Raw genomic sequence first — 17,860 nt, 5'->3', positions numbered from 1 at the left:
TCAAAAACTTGGATCAGCAAAGGAGTTCCTCTTAAGGCAACAATGGAGGTATAGCTTGCGGAAGAAATACAACACTTGTCTCACTTGATCGAGAGAATGTGATAAATTGACCTAACGTTAAAATCATCTAAAAGAGAGCTAAAAGATACTCTTAAGCCTTGAGAGGCAAAACAAGGCAATCAAAAATAGGAAAAACTACAAGATCTTCAACTCATGTAACAATTCCATTTAAAGAATCACTACATACATAGTAATTATAGACTTTGAAGAAATAAGCGTTCAATGCTTCATATAGCCCAACATTTATTTCAAAATAATCTCATTATTTCAAAATAATCTCATTATTTCCAGTGAGTTCTGATAGATAAGCACTCACAATCATCCCACCATATTTCCTGCAATGCTTGTAAGGTAGCCTTGTATGTATGGGAAAAGTCTCCCAATTGGACCCCGCTACGACAAGTAGAACATAAAGTGTCCCACTCCCATCTACAACTCCCCCACTAGCCCGACACCATGTAAAATCACACGATGTCCAGATCAATGATGTGGTTGAAGTATATTAGGAGTTGGCGGTTTTCCCATACTTGAGAACCTCCTACAAGCTTATTGCTGTCGGAAAGAGCATTTACCTGAGGGGATGTTTTTCTATGTCGAAGAGTCCTTAAGGCCAAAAGGTCATCAAGTTTGACCATAAAGATTAATACATTACTAAATATTTTATTATTATACGGTCGTTCAAAGCTTCGAGACACTCGACAGATTTGGGGGCCTAGCCATCCTAAGCAGTGCTTCTTGAGTCTGACACAACAAGCTACAAATCAAGATATACAAGTATGATGATTAGGTCTATGACACAAAAAAGGAATTTGGTGGAACAAGGGAAGGAACAACGAGATAAAGAAATGATAGACTAAATACCTCTTCCTTTGTGTTGAACATTTGGCCCGAAACAAAACCACGAGTTACACAGGCAGTAGGACTTGCAATCTGTGTGGCATGGTTCCGTAAACGATTTTCTTTCATCAAGAAAGTGAAAACAAATTCAAACGTAATTCATACGAGAATATACATCGTCTTGAACCTACCACGAATAATAACCAGTCATCAGCCCTAAATTGCCTGTGGAACCACATCCTGGTAAACACAAACAAAAGAGTAAAAATGTCATATACGCATAAGTTTTCTAAATACAGAAGCAAGCAAGCAAGAGAATGAATTTTGAGTTGTGGAATATGTGACTCAAGGATGAAAGAATTGTCGATATTAGGTAGATTATAGCAGATGCTTACGAGTGGTCCAGGCTAAGGGAAACTAACTTAAAACCTCTTCTGCGGTGTGGGTTCAAACTAACACCACTAAACATCAGATCAGAAGCAAAAGCCACTACACATCTGTAAAACAGAAAATTAATAAAAGATAAGAAAGCTTGATCTACAACCCCAACCTATATATACAGCTGTTGCCATAAGCTAATAATTCTCTGATAAGATGAGGAAGTAGAGTGGATGTGGATGTGCGAATGGCCATGGACAGAACAAACTCAAGTAAGCTTATATTATATGCAAAAAAAGGTTCCTAGAATTTCGCCAAGTTATGAGCAGAGCAAAAGAAGAAAGGTGTATGTATAGACAAAAAGAGAAGCATTTAGCATTTAAAGGGATCACCGACCTATGCAAAGCTTGATCATCTGAAAGCTTTCCTTTGGCTCTAAACCAATACCTCAGACTGTAAAGCAAAAAATCATTTTCAAATAAGATATAGCACTGAACCGAAAAATGATAATGTGGAAACTAAATTGGTTAATGCATATTAATATATAACATTCATATTTCTAAGTGAATTGGAAAAGCTAAGATTTTGTAATGCCAGAAAAAATGCCTAACCTTGGTTCAGATTTAGTCTGGTTTGTATTAGTGTTAGGTTCACAAAACCTTATCTCTATGGGTCAAGGAACAAATTTTGTTGTGGCCACCTTTTTCCGGTAACTCCTGAAACAAAAGACTGAGGCATTCCATATAACAACAAAAATAAAAAAGCAAACTATCCAAAGACAAATATAAGGCCATCAGATATTGTTTTTCCATTCCCCCCCCTCCCCCCCCTTTTTTTTTGGGGGGGTGGGTGTGTGTGATGTCAGAGTTTACAACAAAACAAAGAAGTAACCCAGTAAAAATATAGAATAAAATGAAATAAGAAACAAATGTATTGAAATCATATTAAAGCTTTGAACCATGGAAAATTTACATATATAAATAAAATATAGTATTAGTGTTGTCGTAACCGGTTTTCGTCCGGGCACGAATATATTAAATTTGGCGGGGAAATTGATGTGAATAAATGGTTTTGAAAATAATTTGGGAGTCGCCATCGGCCTTTTGGGTCAGGTAGGTCGAATACCTAAAATTTATTTTTTTAAAAGAGTTTTAAGAAAACACCAATTAAAAAAATGAGCTGATCTGCGTTTATAACCAAAAATTCGTTCTTTTTAATAATAAAAAGGGATTCGTGGTCGGTTACGTTTAGGGAAGGATTAGCACCCCTACAACGCCCAAAATTGGTACTTTTTAATTATAAATTGTCTCTATTATTGGAAATTTAAAAATTCAAAAATATATATTTAATTTATAATCTTATTATTTCAAAATTATATAAAAAATATTTATTTATTTAAAAATATTAGAAAAGAACTTCTAGGTACCTTAAGACAGCTCTTTTCTTTGATATTGATTAATTTAAATAATATTGTTTACTTTTTAATTTTAAAATATCAGAATAGGACATCCAGTTGTATTAAGACTGTCCTTTTCTTCGATATTAAAAATAAATATTTAAAAATTACTATTTATTATATATATATTTATGAATACATAAAAATATTTAATAATATAATAAAATAAAAATAAAAATACTACTAAAACAATATATTTAAAAACAATAAAATAAATGAAAGCATATAAAATAACTGACTAAATTACAATAAAAATAAAATTAAAAATCTAATTCATAATTAATCAAAATTATATGGATTAAATATGTTATTTCTTTATTTTATTTATTTAGTGACTAAAATAAAATTATCTAAAATTCGGATATTAGAATAAAATAAATTAAAATATAAACTAAGGATTAAAATATTATTTATTAAAATTAAGGGATTAAATCTGTAATTTATCCTAAATATATTATTTTAATATGAAGGACTAAAATAAAAGAAATTAAAATTCGAAAACTGAATTAAAAATATTATAAATTCAATTTAGTGACTAAAATGTAAAGTTTACAAGTTCGGAGGACTGCGGACGGGGTTTAACTATTTTATAATTACGCGCATAGTCCTTCCCGAAACGACGTCGTTCGGAAGGACTATAAAGTCCAAAAACCGGGGCCCGAAGGGCCAGCTTCATTTCATCATTTTCTTCTCTCTCTCTTCTGAGAGAGAGAAATTTTCTCTCGCTTCTCTCTAAAACAGAGAGAAGCCCAGCCGGCCGGCAGCCGTTAGCCGGCGTTCGTCCGCCGTCAACCACCGCCGCCGCCACCGTCTTCGATGGCCGGAAATTTTTTTTTTACATCTAAATGTAGATCGGACCGTCCTAATGACGGTTCCGATGTTTTTTTCCGTTAAACGGCTCCCAATCGGAGCAAATCTAAAAGAATACCTTCGGCTTTTCGAAGGTTTTGGTGAGATCTGACGTTTGGCCTCCTCGGTAAGTCTTTCTCCTCCTTTTTCTTCTGTTTTTGGTTGCTGGATGTTTGACTGAGATCGTTGGTTTAGTAGTTTTTTTTTCTTTCTCTGTTTTTTTCTTTCTCCGGTTCTGTCTCTCTCTTTTTTTCTGTCTCCGTTTTTTTTTTTTTGTCTCTGCTTTTTTTTTCAGGTTGGGGTGGTGGCTTTTATAGCCACCACCGGTGTGGCCGTCGGACCGGTCCGACGAGGGGGTCTCGGTGAGTCACCGGACTACCAGTGGTGACTCACCCCGTAGCCATGGCGTGGACGGCTGGTGTTCTAGCTTCTGGAGTCTTCGGTTGGGACGTGGCAGCGGCGGAGGCGGCGAGATAGCAGCGGCGGCCGCGTGTCCCTAGGGTATCAGACCCTAGGGTTTCCATCTGGGGCAATCTGGACCGTTGGATCTCTCAGATCCAACGGCTGTGATGAGGCGGCCGGCTAGATTAGGGTTAGGAAACCCTAACTGGAACCCCAAATGTTTAGGATTTCTGGTTTGATTTGGACCGGTTCTGGTTTGTTTGTAACTGGGCCGATCCAGTTGTAATTGGTCTGTAATTATTTATTTATATATTTATTTAATATATTTATTATAATAATAATAATATAATAATAATAATAATAATAATAATAATAATAATAATAATAATAATAATAATATGGATAAAAAATTAGTATCTTCAGCTGCCCCTCTTTGCTCATTCTTGTATTAACAAGAATAGGGCAAAGATGAAAAGATAATAAAATTTTTTATTCATTTGGCTTTACTTTGATCATAATGGATATATTGAATAAATTCTTCTCTCTCTCCAGATGAGTTCTTATTATGAACTTTCTCTAGAAAGGCTGATGCTAATCTATCTCCTTCTGTGATAGAATTATGCAAAAAGTTGAACAAGTTCTTCTTATTATGAACTTCTTCTTTCTTCTTCATATGAGGAGTTCTTCTCATTATGAACTTTCTCTGGAAGAAATAATCCATCCAGTGATGAATTCAGATAAAAGGTTGAACAAATTCTTCTCATTATGAACTTCTTCTTCCTTCTTCAGATGACGAGTTCTTCTCATTATGAACTCTTCCTGGCAATGTTGATCCATCAAATGATGAATTCAAACCAAAAGGTTGAACAAGTTCTTCTTATTATGAACTTCTTTTTCCTTCTTCAGATGATGAGTTCTTCTCATTATGAACTCTACCTGGCAATGTTGATCCATCAAATGATGAATTCAAACCAAAAAATTGAACAAGTTCTTCTCATTATGAACTTCTTCTTCTTTTTCATATGAGTTCTTCTCATTATGAACTTTCCGCTGGGGATGATGCTTCATCAAGTAATGGATTCATGTAAAAGGTTTGAACAAATTCTTCCTTCTTTAGATGAGTTCTTCTCATTATGAACTTTCTCTGGAAAAGCTGATCCATCAAATGATGGATTCAAGTAAAAGGTTGAACAAATTCTTCTCATTATGAACTTCTTCTTCCTTCTTCAGATGAGTTCTTCTCATTATGAACTTTCTCTGGAAAAACTGATCCATCAAATGATGGATTCAGGTAAAAGGTTGAACAAATTCTTCTCATTATGAACTTCTTCTTCCTTCTTCAGATGAGTTCTTCTCATTATGAACTTTCTCTGGAAGAAATGATCCATCAAGTGGATTCGAAATCTTTGCTAAAATCTTTGAAATTTCTGTTAAAAATTCAACAAGAATAAAAATGAATGAAAATGCATCTATTTTTGCAAATGCCTAAATATGATGCATGAATATTAAGTTGTTTGATTTCAGACTGGTGAATTGAGTATTTCTTCAATTGTAAAAACCCAATATATCTGTCTTCTTCAAATCAAAGAATCTATCATCTTTGACAAATGTAGATGTAGATATAATGTCACAAAACCTCTTGAGAATAAAACTCAATAGTATAAACTCTTGAAAAGCTTGCATTCAGGCAACATGTTGATTCTGATAACAACTCTCTGATTATGAAGTGACCTTTCAAGATGATTTCACAGATATCGTAGTTTTAATACCGAGAAATCTTGATTCTGATTCTGATGAGGAGAATAAACTGTTTACTTGACAAAAATGGGATTCTTAAAGGCTGAAGCTTCAATAGCCATGTAGAGATGTGTGGTCCAAATTCATCAATTGCAGAATTGGCAAATTTTATACGTGCTGCTTAAATGACTAAGGCTGCTGATGTACTTCTTCTAGTAAAAGATAGGAAGTCATTATGCAATCCCAATTACAAGCAAAGGCAAAACTTGGGCTATGATTTTTGAAAAGGAAGAAGCAGAAGAAGCTTGAAAATAAGCTTCTTAATGAAGATGATCATGCAGTTCATCTTTCAATTCCAACGATCGGTTCTGGGGTTCCTACTGAATCAGATCAGATAACTCAAAGAACACTTCCAGAAGATGCTATTGACAAATTCATCTTCTAAACTCAATGATTGGTTCTGTCCAACCAGATCAGATAACTCAAAGAACACTTCCAGAAGATGCTATTGACAAATTCATCTTCTAAACTCAATGATTGTTCTGTCCAACCAGATCAGATAACTCAAAGAACACTTCCAGAAGATGCTATTGACAAATTCATCTTCTAAACTCAATGATTGTTCTGCCAAACCAGATCAGATAATTCAAAGAACACTTCCAGAAGATGCTATTGGCAAATTCATCTTTCAGTTAATGTTTGGACTAGGATATCACAATATTTATTTGATGTAGAGCCAGAATTTGTAGATTCGAAGCATTTCCATGCTACTACACTGAAAAAGGCTATATTCATAATTCTGCCAATTAAGAACAGAGTTTCTCTTATTCTGCTTCCTCCATGTGCTGATGCTTTTCCATTGACAAAGAAATGATGGCCTTCTTGGAATCCAAGAACAAAGTTGAATTGTTTATAAACATGTACAGGAAGTACCAAATTGACAGAAAGGATCTGTAAGGCTCTTGAAGCTTATGTCAATGAGCCACCTTCGAGTATCCAGAAGTGTGTTCTTGATGAGTGCTGAAAATGGAATCTAGTATGGGTTGGAAGGAATAAAGTTGCTCCACTTGTACCTGATGAGGTGGAAATACTTCTAGGTTTCTTTATCAACCATACAGAAGGATCTGTATAGAGACATGTTTCCCAGTGATATCAATGTCTTGTTTCTTTTTGCTGGAATCAGTGCTGCAAAGATCGTCTTCTACTGTCTTAGTATATATTTGAAAACAGATGTGCAAGAACTGAATAATGATCGGTTGGAGCAATTGATGAGTAGATTTGGAGGATTCAACCTTGCTGTCAGTGGCATCCAGTGTAACAACCTTACTGGAAGAAATAAACATCATCAAGATGAACTGAAGATTTTTGTTGGTGCATTTTCTTGCAATGATTGCTAACGAATGTCTCTTCTGCTCCAAAATATGATGCATATCTCACTCTTCCCGAACCATGGAAAGGTCTATAAGTGTAGAATTTTCCAATGCCTTATTATGTGCCATAAGTTCTCAATTTCAAGTTCAGCAATTTTCTGAAGGACCTAATGGATATAATCCTGGCAAATGATCAGCATGGAAAAAGCAGCAATGATGTATCAAGACTTGAGCCAGCATCACAGTATAACCAGAGTGCAGGTAATGACTTGTTCATTCCCATAATACATCTTACTGGACTTATCTCTGTGATGTAATCTTCTAGAGACATGGATTGATGGCTGAGAAAAATAATCTATCTGGTGATGCTTGTTCTCAGCTGAGATAAGTGATAATCTTTCTTGATAGATTGCTAATAATGTCACAGGAGAGCGTTACAAGTTCCATCTCCAGATTTTCTGACTTCTTGTACCACTTGTCTTCAAAAATGTGTGAAGTGTTTCATCATTCTGGCTCGTTTTTTTTTTACAATTGAAGTAGAATGGGCATCAACTTGCTTCAAAGACCTTCCTCATTTGAGACTGTCCTGTTTGAAAAGTTTTTTTCTCCTTTCTTTATTGAGAATGAAAGAATTTTGTAGAATGTTGCATATCATAGGTTCACAATAAAATCAAATCATAAACAATGAGTTAATAAATCAAATAAATTAACTCACTTTTAAATCATTCAAAATCATAGTCCTATGGCAAGTGTCAAAATTATTGACTGATTTGAGGTGTAGGTTGATTCTGGTATAGTAAGGTCTCTCAGGTTTTCAGTTAGTCCAGCATATATGTCTCTTTGGGCTTCCATTAACTTGAAGAAATGGTTGTTATCATCTTGTAGAGATACTTCTTGATTCCAGAATCTCAGGAACGTCTTTGGGATGTGTGGTGCTTCATTAAGAGCTTAAGATCATCTCTTATGTCGTTTGTTTGCACCATTCAATATTTGAGCCGCCTTTTCAGGTTTTCAACTCGAATCCTCCTTTGGTTCTAAGATGTTATTTAAAAATTTATATCTGAACCCTCCTTTTATCATTTTTCATATCATGCATTAAAGATTTTAAAAACCAATTTTGCAAATAAAAATCAATTGAAGGCGGAATGAATTCTGAGATATTCTCTTTACTTAGAAATCCTGTATGATTAAAATGGACTTTTCAGATACGTAACGTAGCCATGGCTTATGGTTACGAAAGAAAGGGATAAAAAGGCCCAATAAGTGTTTAAGGGTAATCAAACCAAGGATCAATTCATTCTGATGCATCAATCTTGTTTTGTTTGACTTGGATCTGCCTTGCTGGGGAATTTCCATCAACTGGATCCCTCTAGACTGCCAAATTTTGGATTCATTTCCATTTTCTCATATCTCCAGCATTTCTTACTCTTCTTGTTTGTACTTGATCAACCTTGTAACTTGAGGCTCAATAAGTCACCCATCTTGATTCAATTTTCCTTTTCTTTTTTTTTTTGGTTCTTTCTTTGCTGGATGAGTCTAATACTTCAATTGCTTTGAGCACCTCCTTTTCCTTTTGCATTTTGGAGGTTTTCCATTATTCTTGATTGGATTGATCTTCAAGCACTCTGTATTGACAATCTTTATTCTTGTGAGAAAATATCCTTCACCTTGCCCCCTAATGTGGAGGGTGATCCTTGGTTAGGGTTGAATCAGAAGAAAAATCATTCAGGCTCAAGTGGGGACAACAAAGGATATATATATATATATTAAAGGATAAATGAAACAATGTCGTTCGTCATCTCATACACAGAAACCTTTGTAAAAAGAGGTATCTGCAGGGGGATGAATATTCAAGATTAATTTTACTTACATGAAAAATGTAATCAATGCATGATATATTTATTTCAATTAATCACTTTCCCCTTCTTCTTTGAGTATGCCCTAATCACTCGAATTATCATCAATGAGTTGGTCCATGATGTCTCATCTCGTCTCTTCTTGCAGTAAAATTCATGAATAATTGAAAGTTTGGTTCTTTTGAGGTCTTTTGGTTTATGATGGTTTTGTGTTTGGAAGGGCAAATGTGTGACTTTTAAAGTCACGTATATGGTGGAAGGTATAATATCATAAACCAACCAACTATATCCGAGAAGGTAAACATCTAGAATTGATGTCTCAAAAACAAGTAGAGACATTTCTTAAGAATCTCAGATAAATGTAGTGTCAGGATTTGGTTTTGGTAAGGGTCGAGTAATTGGCATTGGATGGGATATATAATTTTACTACTTGCCAATAGATCTATAACTTTTGAAAAATTAAAAGAATATTTAATCTACTTGATACTCAATAATCTCAATATTAAAATTTGTCTCCTTGCTCATAACCATAAAAGAAACACATATTTATTTATTGCATAAAAGGCGGAGAAAGGAACAAAAAACATATTCAAACAAGATGCTGAAAATAGAAAGTACTATAGTGGTAGATAACACTTCCATTTGTTTATGCATCATTACTCCTCTATTGTTGGGTATGTACTTGGCCCAAGATTTTTATCCTTATTTGCTCCCCATTTCTTGATCATTTCTTGTGTCAAGACTCCCTTATCGACGAGCGTCTCTATTTCCTTTAACAGTGACCAATAATTCCCTGTTGAATGTCCAGATACTCCCAAGTGAAAATTACAGAAGCTATTTTGATCATAGCAATGAGCATAAGGCCTTGGTGATACCTTCACCAATCTTGGTGTAATGTATTGACCTTTAACAAAATGAGGGTATAGGTCTGAGATAGATTCTTGAAACACCTTTAGAGCTTTTCTTGCTCGCGAGGCTATCACTTTCTTTGATTGTTCTGAACGAATGAATGCTCTCATGTTATTGAGGGGGTTCTGAATGCTCATTTCAGCTATAACTGGGGTAGTATTAACCAAACTCCTTAAGTTTCCCCTTGCCTTACTGGTTTTTAGAAAATCTGATATAGGTATCTGAGGTGTCTTCTGGGTTATATCTGCCTCATTCTTTCTTAGACCTATAGGCCAATCTCGAATTACATCCATGGGAGCCTTTTGATTTCTTTTCCCATTTTCTTATGCCTGATATTCTTCGTAGGATTTGGTTATATTAGTTTCTGTTGCAACAATGGTTTCTGAACATTGAACCTTAACCCCTTCTTTTATCTTGCATTTTGAATTGCTTGCTCTAAAGGGTCTTGGAAATTTCCCTTAAGGTTACCAGGAACCTTAGCTGAACAATTTGGAATTCTAGTCTGATTTATCCAAGGAACTTCCTTATAGGTCCAATTCTCATTTGGAGGCCATTGTGATTGATCAAGTTGTGGAGTAATTGATCTGGCTGAGAGCATTTTTGGATGTAATTTTTCACTCGAACAGTGGAAGGGAGGAAATTGAAATCCCTGTATATTCTTTTTTCTTGATCACTATAAGGTTTGGCACCATGTTTAACTGAATAAGACCTCATTGTATTAACCCCAGCTTCTTTCTTGACTTTAGTATTGTCAGAGCCTCTTATCTTGCCATTCTTGATAGCCATTTCGATGATTTCTCCACTTATGATGATGTCAGAGAAATTATTAGAGACAACCCTTATCATGTGATTAACATAAGGAAATTTTAATGTGCTGATGAACAAAGTAGTGAACTCTTTTTCAGTCAATGGTGTATGTACTTGAGAAGCAACGTCTTTCCATCGTTGTGAATATTGTCGAAAGCTTTCATTGCACTTCATATTCATGTTTTGCAACATTGTTCGATCAGGGGCCATATCAGTCATGTGCTTGTATTGACCCAAAAAAGCTTGAGCTAAATCCCTCCAAGAACGTATTTGAGTACGTTTTAGCTGATTATACCATCTGGATGCAGATCCAGATAAACTGTCTTAGAAACAGTGGATCAACAACTTTTCATTCTCTACATAGCCAGTCATACGACGACAATACATAGTGATATGATATGAAGGGCATGTGGTCCCATTATACTTCTCAAAATCTGGAACCTTGAACTTTGGTGGAATAACCAGGCCAGGGACCAAACTTAGTTCTTTGGCATCAAACCCATAAAATGACTCAACTGTCTCTATAGATTTTATCACCTCTTCTATATTTTCCAGTCGTTGAATGAATTTTTCCTTCTCAACTGATTTGTTTAGGTCAAGGACCTCATTACTAATACAAAATTCATCAGGCTTTAACTCAGAAGTAGTAGGACAATCAGTGGGGAATGATGCTCCAGCTTGATATGGTGAGTTCTTAACAGCGAAGTAAATCGGTGATTGAATTTCCTGGAGTACAGAGGTGAACTCAGAAATATGAACAGGTGTAATACCCAAAGGATTTGTGGAGTTTTCAACAAGACTCTTTCTAGCAGTCAAATGTTTATCAATCATTTCTTTCATATTGTTCAGTAGATCGATCTGAGAATTAGCTTCGATTTGTGCCAACTTGCTCCTCAATTCCTCTTGTATTTCTTTCTGCTTTATCTCAAATTTGGCTAGCCTATCTTCAGTTTCTTTAGACATTTTTCTTGTGTCGTACTGAGCGTTCTTGCTTCAAGGAAAAACCAAGATCACTTCGTTTGAAATCCTTATTTTAATGAATGAATGTTTTAATGTATTAAAAAAATGCAAAGATGCCAAATGCAAATGTAAATATGTGAATGTAATAATAAGAATACAAATCGTGTAATACAAAAGCAAACATAACAGTATAATGCAAAATGAAAATGCAAGGATGTAAAATGCAATGTATGCATGAAAAAGTGTTACTAAGAGTGATCATCTTAGAACAGATTTCATTGAACAAAAAAGTTTCGGTACTCAAACAAAACTTTACATATAGGGATATATTTATTCCTAATTTCTCCAAAGCCAATTAGTTTATCAGCTTAAGGGACATATTGTTTGTCTGGACTGCAACTTCTTCCATGACATTCTCCTTCATCTTCTGTGTCACTTCTCGGAGTTGCTCATTTTCCCTTGTAAGAGAACTTTTCTGTCCAAGAAGTTCTTGAACAAGATCTTCATATATGTTGCAGCTCTTTTTCAGCTTGGTGACCCCTGTTATCCTTCTTCTGGGGTACTTCCTAGGCCAGCATTTTGAAAGGCTTGACTGATCTTCTGAAAATCTTCATGCATGGTTTTCATTTCTGTGCTCAATTTCTTTTTGGTCGTTCAAGTCCTTCAAATAATATGCTTGAGCTTCATAAAAATCTCCACTACTCTGAATGCCCTGACTGATGCTCTTACCATAGATTGCTTTTGGTATCAATCTGGTAGGATCTTTGTCTAATACTTTTGGTATTAATATAACCGGTTCTCTATGTACAGAACTTCCCTCGATCCTCGTAGTTTCTTCAGGATGTCTTTCCTTGGTCGTATCATATTTTGTTTGATCATAAAACTTTTTGTCCATTTACGATTTCTTTCCAATATGATGAACAGTCTTTTAAGCCAACACCTTTGTTATGCCATGATCATGTAATGCAAACAAAAGAAATCAATATGAACATATTAGAGCAATGTAATATGCATGAAAAAAAAAATAGAATAGTTAGTACCAACTAAAAAAATCTATTTATCAATGTATAAATCTTAACCTCATGTTTTCTAGTTCCATGATTTGTTTGGAAAATTTAACTTAACCGCACGATTTCTAGTTCGCATGCATTTATTCAGGAAAAAGAAATAAAATAAATTAAAAGCTAGAGCTTATTTCTCCTTTGTGTATACCTACTGACAAAATTTCGGCATGGTTTCAGATCGAGAGAGTTTCTAGGGTTTATTATATGCAGGTTTTCAGTTCTAGGAGTAAAGGTACTCGAACTGTCCTTGTTGATGCCCCCTTGGGCTATCAAACCCTCAATCCTAGTCCATTACAGACTTAAACGGGCCGAGTTCAATTCGAGGGGATACATTTCTCTATGACTAACACGGAGAATAAATTCTCACGAAGACATAGAGCATATGAACCCCGAAAGTTACTTGCTAGGTCTGACACGAGAATAAATTCTCACGAAGACGTCGCTTTCACTCCCACTTAAAAGGGACAAACTAAATTATAGAACTTTATGTTATGCAATGCAAGTGTTGTGTGTGAGGAGAAATGTTCAAACCTTTGACAGAAAAATAAATAACGAAATAAAATACTTACAAGTAAAATGAAACATATAAATATTATGAAAATAATAAGTAAATATAAAAATTTTGAAAAGAAAGAATTAAAAATTAAATATATGAACTTTTAATTTTTAATTAATAGAGACAATTTATAATTGATTTTAAAGTTTGACCAAGTCCCCAGCGGAGTCGCCAAGCTGTCGTAACCGGTTTTCGTCCGGGCACGAATATATTAAATTTGGCGGAGAAATTGATGTGAATAAATGGTTTTGAAAATAATTTGGGAGTCGCCATCGGCCTTTTGGGTCAGGTAGGTCGAATACCTAAAATTTATTTTTTTAAAAGAGTTTTAAGAAAACACCAATTAAAAAAATGAGCTGATCTGCGTTTATAACCAAAAATTCGTTCTTTTTAATAATAAAAAGGGATCCGTGGTCGGTTACGTTTAGGAAAGGATTAGCACCCCTACAACGCCCAAAATTGGTACTTTTTAATTATAAATTGTCTCTATTATTGGAAATTTAAAAATTCAAAAATATATATTTAATTTATAATCTTATTATTTCAAAATTATATAAAAAATATTATTTATTTAAAAATATTAGAAAATAACTTCTAGGTACCTTAAGACAGCTCTTTTCTTGATATTGATTAATTTAAATAATATTGTTTACTTTTTAATTTTAAAATATCAGAATAGGACATCCAGTTGTATTAAGACTGTCATTTTCTTCGATATTAAAAATAAATATTTAAAAATTACTATTATATATATTTATGAATACATAAAAATATTTAATAATATAATAAAAAAAAAAAAATACTACTAAACAATATATTTAAAAACAATAAATAAATGAAAGCATATAAAATAACTGACTAAATTACAATAAAAATAAAATTAAAAAAATTCATAATTAATCAAATTATATGGATAAATATGTTATTTCTTTATTTTATTTATTTAGTGACTAAAATAAAATTATCTAAAATTCGGATATTAGAATAAAATAAATTAAAAATATAAACTAAGGATTAAAATATTATTTATTAAAATTAAGGGATTAAATCTGTAATTTATCCTAAATATATTATTTTAATATGAAGGACTAAAATAAAAGAAATTAAAATTCGAAAACTGAATTAAAAATATTATAAATTCAATTTAGTGACTAAAATGTAAAGTTTACAAGTTCGGAGGACTGCGGACGGGGTTTAACTATTTTATAATTACGCGCATAGTCCTTCCCGAAACGACGTCGTTCGGGAAGGACTATAAAAGTCCAAAAACCGGCTGGCCCGAAGGGCCAGCTTCATTTCATCATTTTCCTTCTCTCTCTCTTCTCTGAGAGAGAAATTTTCTCTCGCTTCTCTCTAAAACAGAGAGAAGCCCAGCCGGCCGGCAGCCGTTAGCCGGCGTTCGTCCGCCGTCAACCACCGCCGCCGGTGGCCGGAAAATTTTTTTTTACATCTAAATGTAGATCGGACCGTCCTAATGACGGTTCCGATGTTTTTTTCCGTTAAACGGCTCCCAATCGGAGCAAATCTAAAAGAATACCTTCGGCTTTTCGAAGGTTTTGGTGAGATCTGACGTTTGGCCTCCTCGGTAAGTCTTTCTCCTCCTTTTTCTTCTATTTTTGGTTGCTGGATGTTTGACTGAGATCGTTGGTTTAGTAGTTTTTTTTTCTTTCTCTGTTTTTTTCTTTCTCCGGTTCTGTCTCTCTCTTTTTTTCTGTCTCCGTTTTTTTTTCTGTCTCTGTTTTTTTTTTTTCAGGTTGGGGTGGTGGCTTTTATAGCCACCACCGGTGTGGCCGTCGGACCGGTCCGACGAGGGGGTCTCGGTGAGTCACCGGACTACCAGTGGTGACTCACCCCGTAGCCATGGCGTGGACGGCTGGTGTTCTAGCTTCTGGAGTCTTCGGTTGGGACGTGGCAACAGCGGAGGCGGCGAGATAGCAGCGGCGGCCGCGTGTCCCTAGGGTATCAGACCCTAGGGTTTCCATCTGAGGCAATCTGGACCGTTGGATCTCTCAGATCCAACGGCTGTGATGAGGCGGCCGGCTAGATTAGGGTTAGGAAACCCTAACTGGAACCCCAAATGTTTAGGGTTTCTGGTTTGATTTGGACCGGTTCTGGTTTGTTTGTAACTGGCCGGTCCAGTTGTAATTGGTCTGTAATTATTTATTTATATATATTTATTTAATATATATTTATTAATAATAATAATAATGATAATAATAATAATAATAATAATAATAATAATAATAAAAATATGGATAAAAAATTAGTATCTTCAAGTGTGAGTGCTAAAATTCTTACACAGGTAGACGGGGATCAGTGAGACGTGATTCTCGTATCTCATCCAATGACAGAAGCTGCAATAGGTCAAAGAGTAATCCTGTTATCCAATTATTCACTACACCAAATGAGGGGAAATGTTAAAGACTTAAGCATAGTTACCCCATCTGGAGCTGGCACAGATGGCATCATTGCTTCTTGATGATCAAACCCTACTTCTTTCTGTAAGATCAGTGAATGCAGTTATCACGTGTTCATATATTACAACATATCAGGAAGTTTCCTAGAACAATGAGACCCATATACTACTGCACACCAACCAACGACGATAAACAAATTATAATAAATGGAGAAAAAGACTTCTAGAAAACATACTGTACTACATATCATCATTATCAAACATCTACCTCCACACCGAAAAATGTAATATCTTCTTCGCATATTTTTATAGATAAAATAATTGGTTTATTAACAAGTTGAAAAGGGAAAATTCAACTCGTTTTCTAATGCTTTGGTAAAAGAACAGAATAAGCAACATTGGAACCTTCATAAAAGAACGGAATAAGCAATGTAGAACAGATCTACTTATCTTTAGCATTATTTAAAACCACCACTTACACTATTTTATAGGGGTGAGCATTAGATCGAGTCAAGTCGAGTCGAGTAAAACAAATTCGAGTTGACGAGTTGTATTTTACAACTCAAACTTAACTTGAAATTTTCTCGAGTCGAGTCGAGTTTAAGAAATTCGAGTCGAGTTATTCGAGTTTCTATACTAATTTTATTATAATTATTTATAGTATTATGGCAAGGATGTTTCCATTTTTTTATTTTTTTGACTTTCTTTAATCATATAAGATATACATATATTATATTCTTTTCACATTATAATGTTATTTAATATATCAAATACAATCTAAAATTATAAAATATATTCATAATATTATATTTTAAAAAGAAAGTATTTTTAGGGTATAATATTGATGAGAGTATAAAGGAGTCGAAGAATTGATGGGAAGAAAAAATTTGCAAACAATTGTAGTCAAAAGACTAAATTGAGTAAAATGCAAAGTTAAGGGACTACATAAAAAAAGAGAGTACATTTTAGTAAAAAGTAAGAATTGAAGTTACATAGGTATTCTATTGTGGTATATGAGCATGTGGTTCAAATTTGGTAAAAAACGAACTTAAAATAAAGGATGAATTGAAGAAATAAGGACATTATGAAAAATTGAGGGACTAAATTGAAAAAAAAATTATTATCAAAAAGAGGAATTAAAAGTACATATGTATTATAAGATGATTTAGGAGCATGTGGTTCAAATTTGATAAAAAAAATGGACTTAAAATGAAGGAGAAATTGAATGAATAATGAAATCAGGGACTAAATCGTAAAACCGTCAAAATACTTAGTCAAATTTTCAGTTTTCGAGTAACTCTAAATTTCAAAATTTCAACTCGACTCGAACTCGAAAATCGAATTGATAATTCGAGTTGACTCGATAACTCGAAATTGAAAAAAAATCGATTTTTCGAGTCGAGTTTTGCACATCCTTAATTTTATCCTATTGAGGGGGTTTTAACGAGGCCTCCCATTTTTATCCAAAAAAAAATTATCCCATTGATATAGACCTACTGATAACACTACACAAAGTTACTATTCCATGAAGGTGAAAAAGTGGATCATGATAGTTCTTCTCAGATACATAATATAACAATTATACCTACCTGTCAATATTTGTTCAAGTAAGTCAAGATCATACAGAAACTAAATGATCAATAATTGAAGAATTAGGGAAATAGGAGGGAACCTTTGAATATAAAATGAGGAAGATACTTCATACCTGAAAGGACGCTAATAATGTAAATATGGTGTTTTCCTTTTTGTATTGCATCTACTCTACGGGTAGCAAAATTTCTACCATCACGTAGACGATTAACTTGACATATTATAGGCACTGTAAAAAAAATTCCATAAAGGTAAAAATATGATCGGTGTACAACTTTTGTGTGTGTGTGTTTATATATATATCAAAGCCACCTCAACCAAAAAAATAAAAAAGAGAAAAAAGTTAAAAGGAAAAAATCTTAATAAATCAACTTATTAACGTCCAGAATCTCGGCTACGCAGGAAGAGAGCAGAACCAAAATGTCAAAAGTTATTAGTAATAGATAGAAGCATAAATATCCAGTGTAGTCTAATTACTATTACCTCAACAGCAGTTCGGCCCCTTAACACCCGCTCCTAATCAGTTCCCCACGTAAGGCATTAAGTATTGCGCCTTCCATATTTATCTGTGAAATATATGTCAGGGTTGCTATCCCCAATTTCTCTTACCCAC

General features: G+C 34.1%; 1 pseudogene; it reads right to left on the bottom strand.

Annotated features, from left to right (window-relative positions):
- Window positions 1-309: 309 nt before the first annotated feature.
- LOC120181549 lies at window positions 310-17,428 on the bottom strand (annotated as a pseudogene).
- Between the last annotated feature and the right edge of the window lie 432 nt (window positions 17,429-17,860).

The sequence above is a fragment of the Hibiscus syriacus genome, unplaced genomic scaffold, assembly GCF_006381635.1.
Source record: "Hibiscus syriacus cultivar Baekdansim isolate YM2019G1 unplaced genomic scaffold, ASM638163v2 tig00112528_pilon, whole genome shotgun sequence".
Lineage (NCBI taxonomy): Eukaryota > Viridiplantae > Streptophyta > Magnoliopsida > Malvales > Malvaceae > Hibiscus > Hibiscus syriacus.
Note: the sequence above shows the minus strand (reverse complement) of the source record. Positions and strands in the feature narration are given on the sequence as shown.